The sequence below is a fragment of the Trachypithecus francoisi genome, unplaced genomic scaffold (genome assembly GCF_009764315.1).
Source record: "Trachypithecus francoisi isolate TF-2019V2 unplaced genomic scaffold, Tfra_2.0 Lachesis_group18, whole genome shotgun sequence".
In the NCBI taxonomy this organism is placed as follows: domain Eukaryota; kingdom Metazoa; phylum Chordata; class Mammalia; order Primates; family Cercopithecidae; genus Trachypithecus; species Trachypithecus francoisi.
Window position 1 is genome coordinate 14,165 of NW_022681463.1, and position 18,936 is coordinate 33,100.

General features: G+C 54.6%; 2 pseudogenes; both read right to left on the reverse strand.

Annotated features, from left to right (window-relative positions):
• Window positions 1-705: 705 nt before the first annotated feature.
• Window positions 706-12,078, reverse strand: LOC117063631 (annotated as a pseudogene).
• Window positions 12,079-16,151: 4,073 nt separating this feature from the next.
• On the reverse strand, window positions 16,152-17,200 carry LOC117063327 (annotated as a pseudogene).
• Window positions 17,201-18,936: the final 1,736 nt, after the last annotated feature.

An 18,936-nucleotide genomic window follows, 5' to 3' on the forward strand; every position in this document is an offset into this window, starting at 1 on the left:
GCCGGAAGGGGAGGGGGCCTGTGGGGACGGCATAGGGGGCAGCCCAGATAAGGCTTTCAATACTGGGTAGCAGCGTCTACACAGGCGGAGATCCCTGCATCTCACTTCCCGCAGGGCTGACCGGTGGCCAGAGGTGGGACTGGCCAGGCTCGACACAGCCAAGTCTGGGAGCAGAGGACACTGAGTGAGGGATCCCCCGGTGTCACCCTCACTGGCCTGTGGCTCTTCTGACACCACAAGAGAGGTCCAGGAGCTGACCTTGGGTCCTAATGGGGGACACCTTCCTGGCAGCAAGCTGGCAGGGTGGTGTGGTGGTCAATGTACTGGGCTCTGTGTCTCCGCCCCTACCTGCTGTGTGACGGTGGGCGAGACACCTAACCTCTCTGTGCCTCTGTGTCTTCAATGGCAAACAGGGGCACTAGCAGCCCCCACATGCGGGCACAGTGGCCTGAAGGATAAAGGCAAGGGCTGCACGAGACCTACAGCAAAAGCTCTGAGCAGGGAGAGCAGGGAGCTGCCCAGGGAGTTCTACCACCATCTCCCCTCTGGCCGCCAAGGAAACCGAGGCTCATGGTGAGCTGGCCCAGGTCTCTTGGACTCAGGGTCCTTCGCATCCCCAAGATCAGAGGGCTGCCACCAGGGAAGGAGCTGGCCCCTAGACACCGCCCAGGAAGCACACAGGGAAGGATGCCCTGGGGACTTCAGTATGTTATTGCAAAAAAACATTTATTGCTATTTGAACCCTGCTTTCATGCCTCCATTTCCCAGAAAATGAGCCACGGGAGACACCAGGAGAGGCAGGAGACCATCCTCCTTGCACAAAACCCACTCTCTCGGATGCTGTCCTCAGCGAGGGTGGCTGGGGCCAACCAGGGGGCCCACCCGCAGAGTGGCAGAGGAGGCAGATTGACCCTGCAGACATTGAGCTCTGTGGCGAAGGTCCTGGCCTTCCGGTAGAAGAAGAGCGACTACTCGCGGTCCAGGAGGAAGTTGTGGGTGATGGTGCCCGGCCACGTGTAGGTCTTCAGCTGTGCCCTTCTTGTTGCCCAGGTCCACGGCGGCCGCCAGTACCAGCTGGTAGTACCCAGCTGCATCAAACCGTTCCTGAAGGGGACAGGCAATGCTCAGCAAAAGGGGGACTCGGAGCCTGTCTTCCCAGAGGCTGCTCCCATCTCCAGGTCATTCCACATGTCCAGCTAATGCTGGCTCACCCCATGAGCCCCGAAGCCTGTGACACTGCTGTGGTCTCAGCTGCAGGAGGTGGGGACAACCCTGAAACCCCTGGAAGCCTTCCTGACTATCCCTATGCTCCACTCACCCCAAGCCTCTTGCCCCAGTCCCACCCTCTCTGCAGTCAGTGGCTGCTTTCCCCATGGGCTAAGGTCAGGGCAGATCCTGCCTGCTGTGAGAGTTCCATGCAGGACCCGTGGCTCCAAGCCACAGCAGGGGCACAGCGTTGAGTGACCCAGGCTCGCCTCTGGCCCCTGTCCATGCTGACCATTTCTAGGCCCTCCACGGGCCAGGTACAAAACCGTCTCACAGGTGTCCTCCCTGGCAATGTTCCCTGAAATATTGACGGAGTGTGACTCCCCAGACATCCACTCCCATTTTCAATGCATCTTTGGCTCAAACTCACCATCCCTGGGTTGGGATGCTGTCTCCCAGACCTCCACCTTGACCCTCCCATCTTCCCGCCGGCTTCTCCCCAGGCGCCTCCTCCACATGGGGGACACCCAAGGGACAGGGACCTCTCTAAGAACCTGGCCTGGCCTGTCCCTCTTCAAGACGGCTCCCAGGGCCAAGGACAAAGTCCAAGATGCAGCAGTCCATTCCCTCACTGCCCTGCCCCACACACGGAGCAAGGGCATGAGAAGGCCCCGAGTCACCGCTGCTGCTCATCCAATGGCCCCCTGCCCAGCCGAACACTGGACTCTGTGCTGGGTGCATGGCTGAGCCTAATGTCCTTGCTCCCAGTCTGAGGGACCTGGGACTGAACACTGACCACAAAGGTGGCCCGGGCTGTGGCAGAGGGAAGCCCAGGAGCCTGTGGGGGGCCCATGAGGCCCCTGATTCAGCCAGGGGTGGGAGGCAAGGGCATCCTGAAGGGGGGTGGAGGCATCCCAACTAAACAGGAAGCAGCCAGCCAAAGCATATATGTCTCTGCGTGTGCCTGTGCATGTTTGTGTGCCTGTGCATGTGTACCTGTGTATGTGGTTGTGCACCTGTGCCTGTGTCTGTGTGCATTTGCGTGTGCATTTCCATGTGCCTGTAGTGTGTGCAGCAGCTAGTGAGTGGCAGGCTGAGCCAGGACACACCTAATCCACCCTATTCCAGGGCTCACTCTCACGTGGAGACTAAAGGGGACCCCATTCTAGAGGCAATCGGCAAGGATACCCATTTACCCCTGCCTCTCCACGAGCCTTCCAGGCCCCATCCAGCGCAGCTTTCTCTCCCACTCCTCTGGGCCCCGGGTCCAGAGCCTCCTGTACAAGGAGGAGGGTGTGGCCTTGGAAAGACAGCCGCCCTTGGGGAATTCCGAGGGGGCCTCCCTGTGGGAAGCTGGCCTGGGCTGACAGCACCGTCATGATGAGGCCCAGAGGGCTGTGCACGAGAAGGAGGTGAAGGAGGCCTCTGCCCCTCGACCCCAACCATGGACTTTGGCCTCTCAGGTACTACTTGGCTGTTTACTTCCTCCTGGGCAGGCGGAGTGGGCGGCAGGCTTGACCAAGAGAGATACAGGGCCACTTCTAGGAGGCCCGTCCCTTGGTCCCAGACGAGCCCGTGAGCGGTGAGCAGCGTCCCTCTGGGCCTGACCCCTGGCACCTCCCTGTCTGACTGGGATTTGGGAGGCCACAGGGACCGCTTCTGACCACCAGGTGTCGCCAGCATTGGGCGGGGGCCTCCCGGGCAGCCCCAGGCCTGTGGTGAGGGATACGGGGCGGGGTCCTAGGGCTGCCCCAGCTCCTCATGTTGTTCTAAGGCCCCCAAGATCTCGGTCCCTGGACTGGAGCGCTCTGGCTCCTCAGCCCATAAGGAGCACGGACACAGTGCCAGTGTGATGCGGAGGAGGAGCGGGTGCCTGCTGGGCAGTGGGGGGAGACACCCCAGGTCTGAGTCTGCCAGTCCCAGCTCTCCACCCCTGCAGGGCTGGGGGCAGAGGGAGCACAGCACCTCTCCTCGAGACAGACCTGACCCAGCAAGGTCTCAGCCTGGCTGGCTGGGGCCCCGCCCCACTGCACCTGCCGTGAGCTGGGGTTCCCTTGTCTGTGAACCCGATGGTAAGACACCGGTCCCACCCGACCCTTCCTGGGTGATACGAAGATTCAAGGTGTCTTGGGACTCCAGGAAGGAGTTGCTCAGTGCAGACTGGCACCCTGGGCAGGCTTCCTAGAGGAGGCACTGGGATTTGGGTTGGATCTTGCAACGTGGATTCAATGTGAGGATGATGCCATCCTCCAAAGTCTTTCTCCTGACCCTGTTTTCTTTGTTAAATGTAACTTGACACTTGGCTGTCAAGACTCAGTTTGGTGTCACCTCCTCCAGGAGGGTCCCCCTGACTACAAACCCCCTTCTTTACCCAGAAGCTACCATTGCCCGCTCATGTGTCAGCCTCCCTGGTTGAGACTGAGTTCTTGAGGGTGGGGCCTGGCCAGCTTGGGAGCTGGGTTGTATCTGCTAAGCTTGCTGGCTCCTCTAGCTGGGTGCAGAGCTCCAGGGAAGCCACTGGGCCATTCCTAAGGAAGGCTGGAACCCAGACCCCTGGGGTCTGGGTGGGGATCCCACTCCAAGGTGGCCGGGAACACCCAGAGCCCTGCCCCTCTCCACCCACCTTCAGCCCTGTCTCTCCCCACCAACCTTCAGCCAACCTTCAGGTCGTAGACGATGATGTCACCGAGTACCAGGTACACCTTCACGGAGTAGAGGGTCTCCTCGTCGAACTCCAGCGGCGAGTTGCAGAGCTACAGGGCCTTGAGGTAGAAGTGCTCCGCCAGCTTGCCATGGCCCAGCCAGTGGTGCAGGGCGACCAGCCGGTAGTAGGCCACGCGCTCGTTCAGCCGGTCCCCTGGGGTGTAGGCCAAAGGGGCAGGTGTGAGGACGTGGCTCCCTGGGGCAGTCAGGCACAGGCCCCTCATGCGCAAGTATGCAGACCCCGGGCAGCTCCTGGCTTGCCTCCAGGCACCTGCGGTCACCTGGGCAGCTCTGGCCAGTCCCTTCTGGGTTCCCAGACTCACTTTCCCATCTGTAAAGCAGAACTAATAAGGCCTGCCCCTGTCTACTGTGAGGCTTTGGCAAAGTCAGGCTTGGATGGCCCAGCTCTGTTCCTACACATAGCCACCTGCCTTTGCTCACTGGTTTTAACCAGGGGAGCCCAAAACCCATGCAGCCCAGGTGCTCCCGGGCACCCCGGTTCCATGCAACCCACAGACGTGACATCCGACTCCTGGGTGTGTCACGATCAGAGCCCCTTACCTTGGGGAGTCACTGCGTGCCTGAGCTCCAGGTCCCCCCACAGTTGCACAAACCCAGCTAGGCTGTCTCTGATGTCCTCCCCTTTGCAGGGCGAGTGCCGTGGAGCCTGCATTCAATGCATTCCCACACAGCTGCACACCTACTCTGTACTGGGCCCCAGGGCACAAGGCGCTGGGACATGCAGCCTGCCCAGGCTTCCCTGTCTCTGGAGGAGGACAGACGACCTGGCACAGCACCAGGGGATGCCCGGCCTTAAGGGGCAGGCTGCTGGAAGGGGAACTGGGATTTCATCAGCCAGAGAGTTGTGTGGTTGATGAGGGTGGAAAGGGCACAAGACAAAGGGAATGTGCCACTCAGCCTGGCACATACAGGGACCGAGATGCCTGGCATGTCTGGAAGGCAGAGGGCACACTGGGCGGCCCTTGTGATCAGCAGCGGGAAGAGACAGAGGAAGCAGAGCTCAGCCAGGCAGGGAGCTCTTCGCTACGTGAGAGACCTCGGGCTGTGCCCCACGGCCAGACAGGGAAGCCAGCTGGGCAGATCTGCCTGCCTGGACAGGAGACCGGGAAAATCCAGCAGCTGTTTCAGCTCCTTCCCTGCAGACATGGAGGCTCGGCTCTGGCAAAGTGTGGGTCCTGGGAGGGCGGGCGCTCAGGGGACTTACCCAGAGTGATGCTGACAGCTAGGGCCATGTGGGCAAATTCCAAGCCCTCCTGGGGCTCCTCCAGCATTTCCAGCAGTGCCACCGGCTTGTTGCACAGCTGCGGCTCACCTTGCGGTTGCCCGTAGTCACTACCAGGGGCAGGACCCGGTCCTACCACATAGGCAGGTGGGGTCAGGCTTCCCGCAGCACCCACCTTGCCCAGCGCCCTCCTCAGAGCTCAAACATGTGCTTGGAGCTTCCCACGCCCCAGTTACCCCTGCACCTCCGCAGAGCTCTGTGCTCTGGGATAACGCACGGTTCAGACACCCAAGTTGGGGGCTGAAGAGTCATCTGAGGCCCATCCAGCTACACCTGGCAACTTCAGACCAGCCTCTCCCACCAGGGCACCGGGGGTCTGACTGGGGGGAGCCAGCACTCTGCTCTAAAAACACCACATTTCTCTGTGCCCAGAGCTGAGCCACACCGTGAGCTCAGAGGAAGGGAGAAGCTGTCCCCGTTTCAGGGTGCATGCAGGTCTGGGCCCTGGCCCTAGGTCTCCCACTGACATGCTGTGTGTCCTTTGACACGTCTCTGTGACTCTCTGAGCCTCAGCTTCCTCATCTGGAAGATGGGGACAGGACTTCCCGCTCATGGTTGCTTGAGATCATCAGGTGCAAAGGGTAGAGCCACTGTCATGTCCAGACCCGAGCGTTTGTCCTGGGCAGGGGCACGGTCAATATCATTCCCGGTGAGATCACTAGGCAAGGGTAGGGCCATAGTCATGTCCAGGCCCCAAGCGTTCGTCCCGGGCACGGGCACTGTCAATATCATTCCCGGTGAGGCCACTGGGAAACTAAGCATGTGCATGGGTGGCCCTGCCTCCAGGTGGGAGGTGTCTGCCCTCCAGGTGCTCCCCCTGAAGCCCAACCCCATCACCCCACAGGCCAGCTCACCTGGTAGAAGGACACAGCTTTCTCCTGCTCCCAGGCCCCATTGAAGAAGATGTCTCCAGTTGCCTCAAACAGCTCCACCCCAGGTTGGAGTCGCCTGTGTACAGGACCACATTCTGTGCCACCTGAAAGGAGGCAGAAGTTCCCTCAAGACCCACACCTGGTAAGGTGGCCACACCCACCTTCACCAGCCTCCTTCCTCTCACACACTGCAGGTACGCCTGAGCATTTTTCAGACCTGTGCATTAGGGCTGCCTCACCACTGGCTTGAGGACAATGAACTGACGCACCCGAGTGCCAGGAGGTGACTAAGCAGCTGCAGCCCAGGAGCCCGACACCTGTGAATCCTACCACCAGGGCTAGCCCTAGCCCACCCTCCTGCACTCAAATAGTCTCCGTGGCCCCCAGATTGCTGGGAACCCATCCCCTGGTTCCTTTCTGTGTTGCCACATCCCTGCTGCAGCTCAGGGCCACACATCAACAGTGTTTGTGAGTGGGCCTGGTCCCCTCTTGGCCATGAGCTCTTGATCCTTCTCCTCAGCTCAAGGAGGTATACAGCAGGTGCTCAATAATGAAAGCTTCACCAGGCTCGTGGGCTTCACAATTTGTTCCAGATCACACTGTTTGGGAAAGCCTCTGAAAACAGCCACTATGATAGGTTCATTTTGTAAGGAGATGTACCACGTGTCGCTTGGAGCAAGTTCTTCTGTGTGTTAACTGAGTGGTCCCATTCTTTGAGCATGTGCTGTATACCAGCAGGTGCTAGGCACTGTGAGGGGCCACACCTCTGCCCTCAGGAAGAAGATGCTGGCCACTGGGGAGGGTGTGAGGGAACCAGTTGGAGGGAGGGAAAAGGCACACAACAGGTGCTCAGAAGTGGCTTAGGAATGAGTAGATGGATGGATGAATGGATGAGCAGATGTATAGACACATGGATGGATGGATGGGTGTGTGGATAGATGAATGCTTGGATGGATGGATGGATGTGTGGATGGATGGGTGGATAGATGAATGCTTGGATGGATGGATGGATGGGTGGATGGATGGGTGGGTGCATGGTTGGAATGATGTGTGTATGTATGGGTGAGTAGATAATGTATGGATGGGTGGAGGGTAGATGATGTATGTACATATGGATGGATAGATGGTGGATAGATGAATGTATGGATAAACAAATGGACAGATGAACGGAGGGATGGATTAATAGATTGGTGGGTGGATGGATGAATGATGCATGGATGGAAGAATAGGTGAGTGGATGGATGGGTGAAAAGATGGATGATGGATGGATGGATGTTGGATGGATGTATGAATAGATGGGTGGATGGATGATGGATGGATGGAAGGATGAACAGGTGAATGGATAGATGATGGAAGAATGGTTGGATGAATGGATGGACAGACGAACAGGTGGATGGATGATGGCTGGATGGATGTTAAAAGAATGTGTGAATGATGAATGGACGGATGGATGAATGGATGGATGATGGATGGATGAATGGAAAGATGAACAGGTGAATGGATGGATGGATGATGGATGAATGGAAGGATGAGCAGGCGAGTGGATGAATGATGGGAGGATGGATGGATGATGGATGGAAGAATGAACAGTTGAATGGATGGATGATGGAAGGATGGATGAACAGATGGATGGATGGGTGAATGGATGGATGATAAAAGGATGGATGATGAATTAATGGATGGAAGATGGTTGGATGGATAGAAGTATGAACAGCTGAATGGATGGATAATGGAAAGATGGTTGGAAGGATGGATGGATGGATGGACAAACAGGTGAATGGATGGATGAAGAGATGAACAGATGAAGGATGGATGATGGATGGATAGAAGGATAAAGTTGGATAGATGATGGAAAGATGGATGGATGGACAGGTGAATGGATGGAAGATAAAAGGACGGAGGGATGGATGGAGGGAGGATGGATGGGTGGGTGGAAAGACGAACAGGTGAATGGATGGATGATGGAAAGATGGATGGATGGAAGGACCCACAGGTGTATGTGAAGATGATGGAAGAATGGATGGATGTATGAACAGGTAAACAGATAGATGATGGAAGGATGAATGGATGGGTGGATGGACAGGTGAATGGATGGATAGACGGGTGAATAGATGGATGATAAAAGAGTGGATGAATGATGCATGGATGAATGGATGATGGACGGATGGATGGAAGGATGAACAGGTAAATAGATGTTGGAAGGATGAATGGATGGATGGATGGATGGAGAGAGAGTGAACAGCACGGAGGCCCTCCTGCCTCCCTTGCCACTCACCTGGATGTACAGGTCCACCAGCTCGCTCTGCCGCAGGATGTAGTAGATCTTCCTTGCTTGCAGCCAGGCATGCACCATCTCTTTCTTCTGGAGGTCAATGAGAATCCCCAGACGTTGTTTGATGTAGTCCAGAGTGCATCTATAGGTCCTGGAATCAGACACAGGTGTCAGAACAAGGGCTCTCATCCTCCTGGAACCAGTCTTCCTCCTCCCGTGGGTCTGGTGACAGATGAATCTGGAATGTGGGGACTGGGAACGGCCCTCTTGTGTGTGCAGTGTTCTGCCCTTCCCAGGCTGCTGGGAGGGCCAGGGTGAACACACACGGCATGGAAAAGATGAAGGACATCCTTCCGAGGGAATCGAGCATCATGCTGCCCTGTGGCAGGAGGAGTGTGCGAGTCCATCTCCCCTGCCTCCCAGACATGGCCTGTGTCTTCTCCAGACGCACCAGGAGCCGTTAGTGTTCAGAGGCTATCTAGGTCGACGGTTCTCAAGGTGTGCAGGCATCACAGTCACTCGGAGGCCTGTCTGTATAGCTTGCTGGCCCTGCCCCCAGAGCTTCCGGCTCCACAGACCTGGGGCAGGCCCCAGAACTCCCACTTGCCACAAGCTCCTAGGTGACATAGATGCTGCTCTGCTGGTCCAGGGACTGCACTTTGAGAAACATGGCTCCAGCACACTGGCCCATTTTCCTTCTGTGAACCTGAGGCCAAGACTGGAGCCAGTCTCCCGGGTCCCCATGGAATCTGGCTCCTTCCCTGCTCTCTCGGTAAGTCTGACACTCGAGGGGGTATGACTGCAGCAATGTCACCGGGAGCTGTGCGTGGGGTGGCCAGGGCCATGGTTACCCCACCAGGTCAGAATGCTCGGGGGAAGCCGAGTGGGCCACCTATGGGACGTGAGACCTTGAAACCCTGTGCCCCAGGGAAGCAGGTGACACAACTGGCTCTGTCTTCTGTGGGAGAGAAGCCACAGGTGGCTGCTGTGGTCACATTTAAGGGGACAGATGAAGGCCAGGAGTGAAGACTCGGGGCAGGCAGAGGTCAGATGACAAAAGCCACCATAGTAGGAAGAACAGCCCAGAGTGCTCGTACTGCCTCTGCTTGGGTTGAGATGACCTTTGACCCAACAAGGGAGGCTCAAGCTGGGACTCACGGGCCAGCAGAAGCCCTGGGACGACCCCAGGCCCACCAGCTCAAAGCATCTGATGCCAAGGAACCAAATGATCAAAAGGGAAGGGGCTGATGGTGTCCTGGGCCAGCTTCCCTGTGCCCTCCTCCCTGCCCTGCACCCCTCAGCCCCCTTTCCCTGCTCCCCGCTGCCACCACTGCAAAGCCAGCCCTCACCGCTCGGTGCCCAGGGACAGGTAGAGCTGACTGATGGTCTCCAGGAACTGACCCCCAGCACTTTGTTGGTCACCTTGCGGCCAGGGAGAGCTGGAACTCGTGGTAGAGGACACACTGGGCCTCGCTGGGCATGACGACGCTGTAGAAGTAGCACAGCCGCTGGACGGTCCACAGCTGGCCTGGGCAGAAGACAAAATGGAAGATGTCAGCCTCCCAGCATCGAAGCGAGGCTGGCTGGGCTCAGAGGCCCCTGCGCTGTGCTTGTCTCTTTCACACCTCTGTGAACCTGGGCCCCATAGGCGGGGAGCCTGAGCGCAGACAGGCCATGCACCTGTGCCAGGGCAGACGCCGAGCACACTGTGACATGGGCACAGCTTGGTGCAGATGCTCATGGTAGAGGCCGGCCTTCTTTACAACTCCCAGGGCCAAGGTCCTGGCCAGGCTCAGCCCCTGTACCAGGCCATCTATTTCTGCTTCACAAAGCCCCTCTGGCCAGGACCAGGGCCGCCTTCAGCCTGAGTTGATGAGGCCGGGGCACAAGTAGCCCCTGTCGCAGATGGAACCCTGAGAGAACAAAGCCAAGCGTCATGTCTGCCACACATGGCATCATGTTGGGGGAATGGGGTTCAAAGCCAGGCCCTGGTGTTCCCACACGTGCTTATCTCATGCAACCAGGCTCCAAACGCACAGGCTCACTGGCCTCTCCCAAAGCCAGAAGTGGTCTCAGCTTCCTCTACTGAGTCTGGCAAAAGAGAAAAGAGAAGCGATGAACACCCCCAGCCAGCACCTCTGGTCCCATGTCAGGTTGAGGTGGGTGTCGGTGTTGCAGGGTGAGAGCATTGCAGGGGGCAGGGGTTGAAAGTCATATCATCCTCTTCCCTCCTGGACCATGGGAACAACATCACTGGGGGGTGTACACTTTCTGCGATATTGGGAGTAACATCGTCTTCTGTGCCTTGGAATATTAAGGACAATATCACGGGGGGAGCGTGTACATCTTCTGCAATATTGGAATAATATTATCCCCCCTCCCCCTGCATACTAGGAAAGATATCACAGAGTGGGTGTTCACCTCCTGCGATATGGGGATTAATACCATCTTCTCCCCTTCCGGATATCAGGAAGAGTATCACACGGGGGTGTACAGTGTCTGTGATACTGGGAGTAATATCAACCTCTCAGCCTTGGAATATGAAGAAGAATATCACAGGGTGGATGTTCACCCCCTGCCATATTGGGAGTAATTGATAAAAATTGATAGTGGATTAAAATGTTAACGATTTGGAATGGTAATTAATATCACGATTAATAATCAAATAATATGCGCCATGAATGTTACTTAAATCAATACAAAGTGATGCTGGTAAGAAAATAATGATTAGTATTAGGGAGTAACAATATTGTTCAATGACATTAATATTAATACTAAGCGCGCATAATCAGGTAATTAAAATAATTCTCCAAAATTAAGAATGGTATCCTATTATTAGTACCATTGATAATTATTAAAATGGATCATTGATGTGTAATAACCATATTATTACTCCTAGTACCACAGGCAGTGTACACGTACCCGGAGCCCCCAGCCGCCGCCACATCACGCCCCCCGGCGGCTGGCGGCCCCCCATCGCCAGGGGCTGGGAGACCCACCCCACCCGCGATCCTGGGCCCCCAGCCGCCGCCACGCCACGCCCCCCGGCGGCTGGTGGCCCCCGGTCGCCGGGGGGTGGGGGACCCATCCCGCCACGATCCGGGGCCCCCAGCCGCCTCCACGTCCCGCTCCCCGGCGGCGGGCAGCCCCCGGTATCCGAGGGCTTGGGGACCCACGCCCCCCGATCCAGGTCCCCAGCAGCCGCCGCGCCACGCCCCCCGGCGGCGCCTGGGGGACCCCGATGGACGGGGGTGGGACCCAGCCCCCGGCGATCCTGGCCCCCAGCAGCCGCCGTGCCACACCTCCCGGGGGCGGGGTGCCCCCGATCGCCGGGGGGTGGGACACCCACCCCCAGCGATCCCGGGCCCCCAGCAGCCGTCACGCCACGCCCCCCGGCGGTTGGGGGCCCCCGATCGCCGGTGGGTGTGGGACCCACGCCCCCCCCATCCGGTCCCCCAGCAGCCGCCACGCCTCGCCCCCCGGCCTAATGGGCGTGGCGTGGCGGCGGCTGGGGGTGTGAGGTGGCGTCCCCCAGTCGCCGAGGGGCGTGGCGTGGCAGGTGCTCTGGGCCCGGATCGGGAGTGGTGCCTCACCACCCGGCGATCGGGGCCCCCAGCCCCCGGGTGGCGTGGCGTGGTGGCTGCTGGGGTCACCATCAGCTTGGGACTACAAGCTGATGAAAAACGGGAAGTTTCATTTCCGGCTTCCATGTAAACGTTCATACTGGGCCATAAAAGCAGATGAATTAGATATGCCCTTATCCTGAATATATATATTTATATTTTCTTTTATATAGAGAGATAGAGAAAAAAAGAGAAAGAGAGAGAGAGAGTCAAGCTCTGTCACCCAGGCTGGAGAGCACTTGCGGGATCTCAACTCACTGCAACCTCTGCCTCCAGGTTCCATCGATTGTCCTGCCTCAGCCTCCTGAGTGGCTGGGACTATAGTTGCGCACCACCACATCCCACTAAATTTTGTATTTTTAGTAGAAACGGAGTTTTACCTTGTTGGTCAGGCTATTCTCAGTCTCCTGAGCTCGTGATCCACCCACTGTGGCCTCCCGAAGTGCTGGGATTACAGGCTGGAGCCACCACATCTGGCCTATCCTGCATATTTAAAATTAATTGAGTTTAATAAAACAGAGCAGGGAGAGAGAAATAGCGCCCCGCCCAGCAGCTCTGAAGCTATCTCATGGAAGGTTTAGTGGGGAATCCTGACCCAAGTCCAATCTCCCAGCTCTAGACATTTCACCAACAAAACAGGAAGCCAACACATTCTGGATCTTCTTTCCAAGATAAAATCGACCATTTGTAATATTTTTTTCAGAGACAACGGAAGCTGAAAAATAATTGCTGAGAAAGGAGGAACTTTTCTAGAAGAACTTAAATCCAAAAGACTATGGGATGGTAATGAGAAGTGGAGGAGAACAAAAAAGGCATGGAAAGTAAAATCAGGAGGCAAAACAAACGTTTTAGAACAGCCAAGTGTGGGCAGTTGGAAAGTGAAGCTTTGAGTAGAAACCAGAGTTACAAAATTTCAGAGCTGGAAGGAGCCTTATAAGGAAGCAGAATTGGGCCCGAGGACTAAATATTTGCCAAAAATCACACAGGCAATTTGTGGCAGACAAGAGAGGACCTTCATTTTTATGCAACCTCTGCCTCCTGGGTTCAAGAGATTCTCTTGCCTCAGCCTCTCGAGTAGCTGGGATTACAGGCACATGCCACCACGCCCGGCTACTTTTTGTCTTTTTAGTAGAGACGGGATTTCACCATGTTGGTCAGGCTGGTCTCAACCTCCTGACCTCCTGATCCGCCTGCTTCAGCTTCCCAAAGTGCTGGGATTACAGGCGTGAGCCACTGCTCCCCGCCCGTTGTAATGGGTTCTATTTTGATTAATAAAGATGTGTTGCAGCCTAGTTATACAAATTTAAAATTCATGGTCCAAAACCACAATTACTTTGGCACCAACCTAATAACATAAGAATTACAAGACATCTTTATATTAGAGAGCCCATGGATGATGAAATAATAAAGAATATTACAATCTCCATAACCCACAAACTTGGTAACTTAGACCAACTGGATGAATTAAAAGACACAATCTATTAAGACTAAAACACAGGAGAAATAGGTCATCTAAATATATTTATATCTATTAATAAAATGGAATCAATACCTAATAACCTTACAGAAAACTTACGTATTCCAAAAATCTGACATTCTGTCATGTTATTCTAACTGGTGGAATTCGAGGATTTCCATTTTGGTAAGAACATAGGTGAATTGCACACATTTAATTTTAGTGCTCATTGGTCAGGAAACCTATGTCCACTATAGGATACTGCAGAGCAATGCGTTATGGAGAATTTAGGCGAGATAATATGATTTTCAGAGTTAAAGGAAGACAACCTGTTTTATGTACTGTAATTCCTCATAATATCACAGGGAATACCATATTTAAACTTTGGGGTATCCCCAGGGATGATTCTTAGTTGAGCCACATGTGAATTTCAGACATGGAGGCTTCCCAACTTTGGTGGCTTTCAACAAATGTGGAAGTTAATCACAACCTATTTTGTGGAGGCAAAAATTTCAATGAACACTCACTTAACCTTTTATTTTAAATATTATTTTTGTAAACTTTGCATTTCCAATTAGGTGAAATTTTAAACCTGTTTCAGTTCTTATCCACTTTTTTTTTTTTTTCCTGAGACGGAGTCTTGCCCTGTCACCCAGGCTGGAGTGCAGTGGCATGGTCTTGACTCACTGCAACCTCTGCCTTCCAGATTCAAGCAATTCTCCTGCCTCAGCCTCCCAAGTAGCTGGGATTACAAGTGCCTGCCACCACGCCCAGCTAATTTTTGTATTTTTAGTAGAAATGTGGCTTCCCTATGTTGGTCAGGCTGGTCTTGAACCCCTGACCTTGTGATCTGCCTACCTCGGCCTCCCAAAGTGCTCAGATTACAGGCCTGAGCCACCGCGCCCAGCCTCTCCACATTTTTTAGGCAGAGGGGAATAAGGGTTGCTTTAAGTTATCAGGGACTCCCATGTACCCAACCCATTTGTGTCAATTTCTTCCTTCAGAGTTCTTCAAATCAGCATCACCATTGTTAAAGGCCTCCCGCATGGTAATAATTGTGCTACAGGGTTTTATGAAGACAAAGTTTATGTTTGATTGAATTAACCTCCTTGCTGTGGCATAAGGGGCCATAAGTGTTTTCACCAATTATGAGGCGGGTTCACTGTGCAATGGCTACCAACATTTCTGAGTACAATGAGACCAAACACATTCATACATAAATTCCATGAAGTGAATGTATTACTTACAAACAGCAAATAGAAGACAACAGAAGTCTGGGATTCAATATGAACCGCTACCGCAAGATCAGGAAAGCTACCCAGAGCAGATGGATGGAGTTTTGACTGTAAATGCTTCACTTGCGCTACAACTGAGGGACCCCAGAAAGGAACCCACCTTGGGTTTTCTCACACGATGTGGTTTGCTGGACACAAGCGTTAAAGGACATTCTGTTTCGAGCAGGGACTCTAACAGAGCCTGGGCTGTTCTGACCAATGTCACCTGATTATCGGGATATTGCATTCCCAGCATATCATACAGTTATCTTGAGAACTACCAGTAAGAAAGGGAGGAAAATGGCCCTGTACCCTTAAAACTAAAGGATCAGGATATTTGTTGTGACAGAGGCACAGACAGTAGCGACAGAGTGTTCTTGTGAGCCATCTACTAGTTCTCTTGACCGCAGCGTGGCACCTGACCTCTTTTCTCTTTCCTTTCAATGGAAACTGTTTCAGAATATTTTGAATATTTTGAGTTTCTACATCTAAAGAGTTGAGGCACATCATCACTGGCAGTGTAGACTCTCTGCATGGTTACAGGAAACAGTTCAGGAACCCATCAACCCACATTGGTGGAGACCACCTAATCCTCCAGAGAGTGCCACTCCATCTTCCTAGGGTTAGCTCCACATGCAGTAAGGCCATTATGTCTAAGGCCGGCAAGACTTGAGTCCGAAGATTCGACTTTTGGCATGCTGATAAGCAGCAGTGATAAGAAAATCCCACACACTGGCTAGGTGTCACTTGTGTAACATTTCATACATTTTTTTCAAGCACTGCACCATAATTAATTTGCATCAGGCTTTCCAAATGAGAAAAGCTTCACTTATAGAATTTCTTTCCAGTGGGAGATTTCACATGACTTTTCAAGTGAATGTGAAAACTGAAAATATTCTTGCAGTTTCTAACTATTAGTGTTTTAATCCTGTGTATGTTCTTGTATTTACAAGGTCCAGCCAGCTACAGTGTGCATTTTCATACGTGCTTGAGTGGGTATGAGAGAAATGAAACATTCCCACATTCTGGACATTCATAGGGTTTTTCTCAGGAATGAGCTGATGTCATCCAAAGGAACTAACACAACTGAAGGCCTTAGCACAAATTTAAATTCAAAAGGCTTTTCTCCAGTCTGAGGCCTCCCAAATTTTCACAAACAGGAAAATCTGAAGGCTTGACCACATTTCCTACATTCTTAAGGTTTCTCTGCAGTGTGAGCTCTTTCATGTTTATGAGGGAATGGGAAAGAGTAAATGTTTTACCACATTTCTTACATTCAAGGGGCTTTATTTATTTATTTATTTTTGAGATGGAGTCTCACCCTGTTGCCAGGCTGGAGTGCAGTGGCACAATCTCGGCTCACTGCAACCTCCGCCTCCTGGGTTCAAGTGATTCTCCTGCCTCAGCCTCCTGAGTAGCTGGGACTACAACCACATGCTATGTTACCTAAGGCCTAAGGCCCAACCTCCCTGTGTTACCTAAGGCCCCGCCCTCTCTGCACAGCTCGCTCCCCATTGGCCGGGGGGCGGGCCCTGGGCGCCCGGCTCCTCTGGGGGCGGGACGGCGGGCGGCGGGCGGGGCCCTCTACACCTGCGTGGTGTGTGTCCCGGCCTCAGCCCAGAGCCAGCTGCAGCTCCTTGATCCGAGCGGGATCCTGAGCGGGGAACACGGGCTGTAGCGGCGGCGGCCCCGCCCGGGGGCTCCCTTGTTGAGGCTGCTGCGTCTCTGTCGGCTGCTCAGTTGCGTTCTAGGCGGCCCAGGCGCCGCGGCGAGGAGCTAGCGCTGGGAGGCGGCGGCCCGAGGTGAGACTGGGCGACGGGCGACGGAGTCTCCGGACCGGGCGGGGGTCTCTGCGCCGGGCGTGGCGGCTCCGAGCTGGGCTCCGCAGGGTCCGGGGTCGGGACCCCGGGTCCGTGCGCCTGGGCTTTGTCTCCGCCTCGGGTGGCACCGGGGGCTTCGCGTCTGCTGCGATACCGCGTGGGCCAGCGCGGGGGTCCCGGGCGCCCTGCGGGTGCGGGCCGATCCCCACTGCTCCCCGGCTCCCCGCGTCTGCCGCGGAGGGGACTGCATGGACCCGGGCGCTGGCTTCTGCCGGGTCCTCCGCGGCCTGGCTGGTCCCCGCGTGCGGCCGAGTGGGTCCTGCATGGACCCACTCATGGAACGGGGTCCGGGTCACCGCGCGTGGAGACTCCAACGCCCTCCCCGCCCTCCCTCGCAGTGAGGCTGCTTCGCCAGACTCACCGAGGGGACTGCGCGGACCCTCAGACGAGGCAGTCCGTGACTCTGGGTGGGGGCTCTTTCCTGGCCCCGCATGATGGCTTCCTGAGTGTTTTGTCACTTATCTAGGTGGCTGCGTGGACCCGCGCGCGTGGGTCCTGGCTGCCCTGCTAGTGGGGCTGTGCGCCGCCCCGTGACTCGTCTGGGTCGACCCCGCCTGGGACGCGCCTGTAGTGGGGGTCTGTGCGCGGGGTGCGCGGTTGCTGGGGGCGCACTGCCCCCTCCCCGTGATTTATCCTCTCACTTGCTGGGTGGGAGAAAGCGAAAGGCGCGGGCCCGGAGCTGTTGCGCAGCGACCTCACCGACCTCTGCCCACGCCGGCGGGTCCCGGGGGGCGAGGGGTTGTCACCGCGGGTCCCACCGCCACACTTCCTGCTCTGGCCTTCAGCTGGGCTCTGATTGGTGGGTGCAGGGCCCTTCTGCCTGTCGCTTCTTGATTTCTTCCGTTAGTAAAGGGAAGAAAAAAAAAATCTGGAAAGCCAGAATGAACTTTGTAGCTCTCAGCGCCTGGAGAGTGGAAGAAACTCTCCCAAGAATTTGGCTGGCTGAAAATGCGTTTCACGCAGGAGCATCAACACCCACGGAATGAGGCCAAGGCAGTTACAGTTAGAGGTCAGATTTATGAGCGGGGAGCCAGGGTGAGGTCCATAGGTGGGGAGACTCCGACCTCAGCTTGATGGGGAGACCTGATGCTGCCCCTCACCCTCAGACGTGTATTTCTCAGCCACCAGAGAAAGTGGAATCACTCCTTAGTGAATGCTTTCATCAAACTTTTGAAAAACCTGCAATATCCCAGGAAGCATAATCGAACTGGACAGTTTTCCCCTTTTAAGAGTGTTAAACGTCCCGGAGACAAAAGGCAGAAGGCTCAAGGAGTCCAAATACTCAACCTGAAGTTCTTTCTGAACAAGAGATGGTGTATAAGTAACAGGCATACGAGACAAAACTGAACTAATCACTGCAGCTGTGGCTCCTAGCCCTGTAGCATGTCATGCAGGCCCTTTTGCCTTCTCTGCCTTCCACTGTCCCAGACCCCAAGGCTACAGCCCACCTCCAGTCATCAGCTCCTGCCGACCCATTGCTATGAACTCTGTTTCGGTGGCTCCCTTCTCTCTGAAGTTTTGCTTGTTCTCCTGAAGTCCTGGTCTTTAAGAGCTTATGATCTGCAGGGACAGATTGGCTTTGGGCAGTACATAGTTAACTGTAGCACAGCTTGGAAAATGCTCTGATAGAGGTGGGCAGGCAGTTTGTACATGCGGGTAAGTGCGAGGTCCTTTTTCAATACCATGAATCCACGTATTCATGCTATTTAAAATCTGCAATTCTTTGACTCTCCAGAGGGTTTTTAGATTAATTTTTTTTTCTATTACTTCCTAGTGTTTGTTCCATAGTTCAGAGTACTTGATTAAAACTTACCAGGTCAGCTGGGTGCGGTGGCTCACACCTGTAATCCGAGGACTTTGGGAGGTCTAGGCAGGCGGATCACTTGAGGTCAGGAGTTCGAGACCAACCTGGTCAAATGGCGAAACCCTTTCTCTACTAAAAATAGAAAAATTAGTTGGGCGTGGTGGTGGGCTCCTGTAATCGCAGCAATTCAGGAGACTGAGGCAGGAGAATAGCTTGAACCCAGGAGGCGGAGGTTGCAGTGATGAAATGGCTCCACTGCACTCCAGCCTGGGCCATAGAGTGAGACTTCCTCTCAAAACAAAAACAGAAACAATGTACTGGGTCTACCTCCGGCTCTGGAATTTTCCTGGAAGGTCTTCTCTTCTGGGCTTCATTTTTCTCACTTTTGAGGATGGTAAACGACATAATTTCCAAGAATTGTTGCCCTACACCTTTAATTCTTTCAAGCAAATATAGCAGAGAAAAATTCTCTTCCCCACAATGGTGTAAGGAAGTCTCTCACAGAAGGGGACACTTGGGTATGGAGAAGACACAGGGTATATA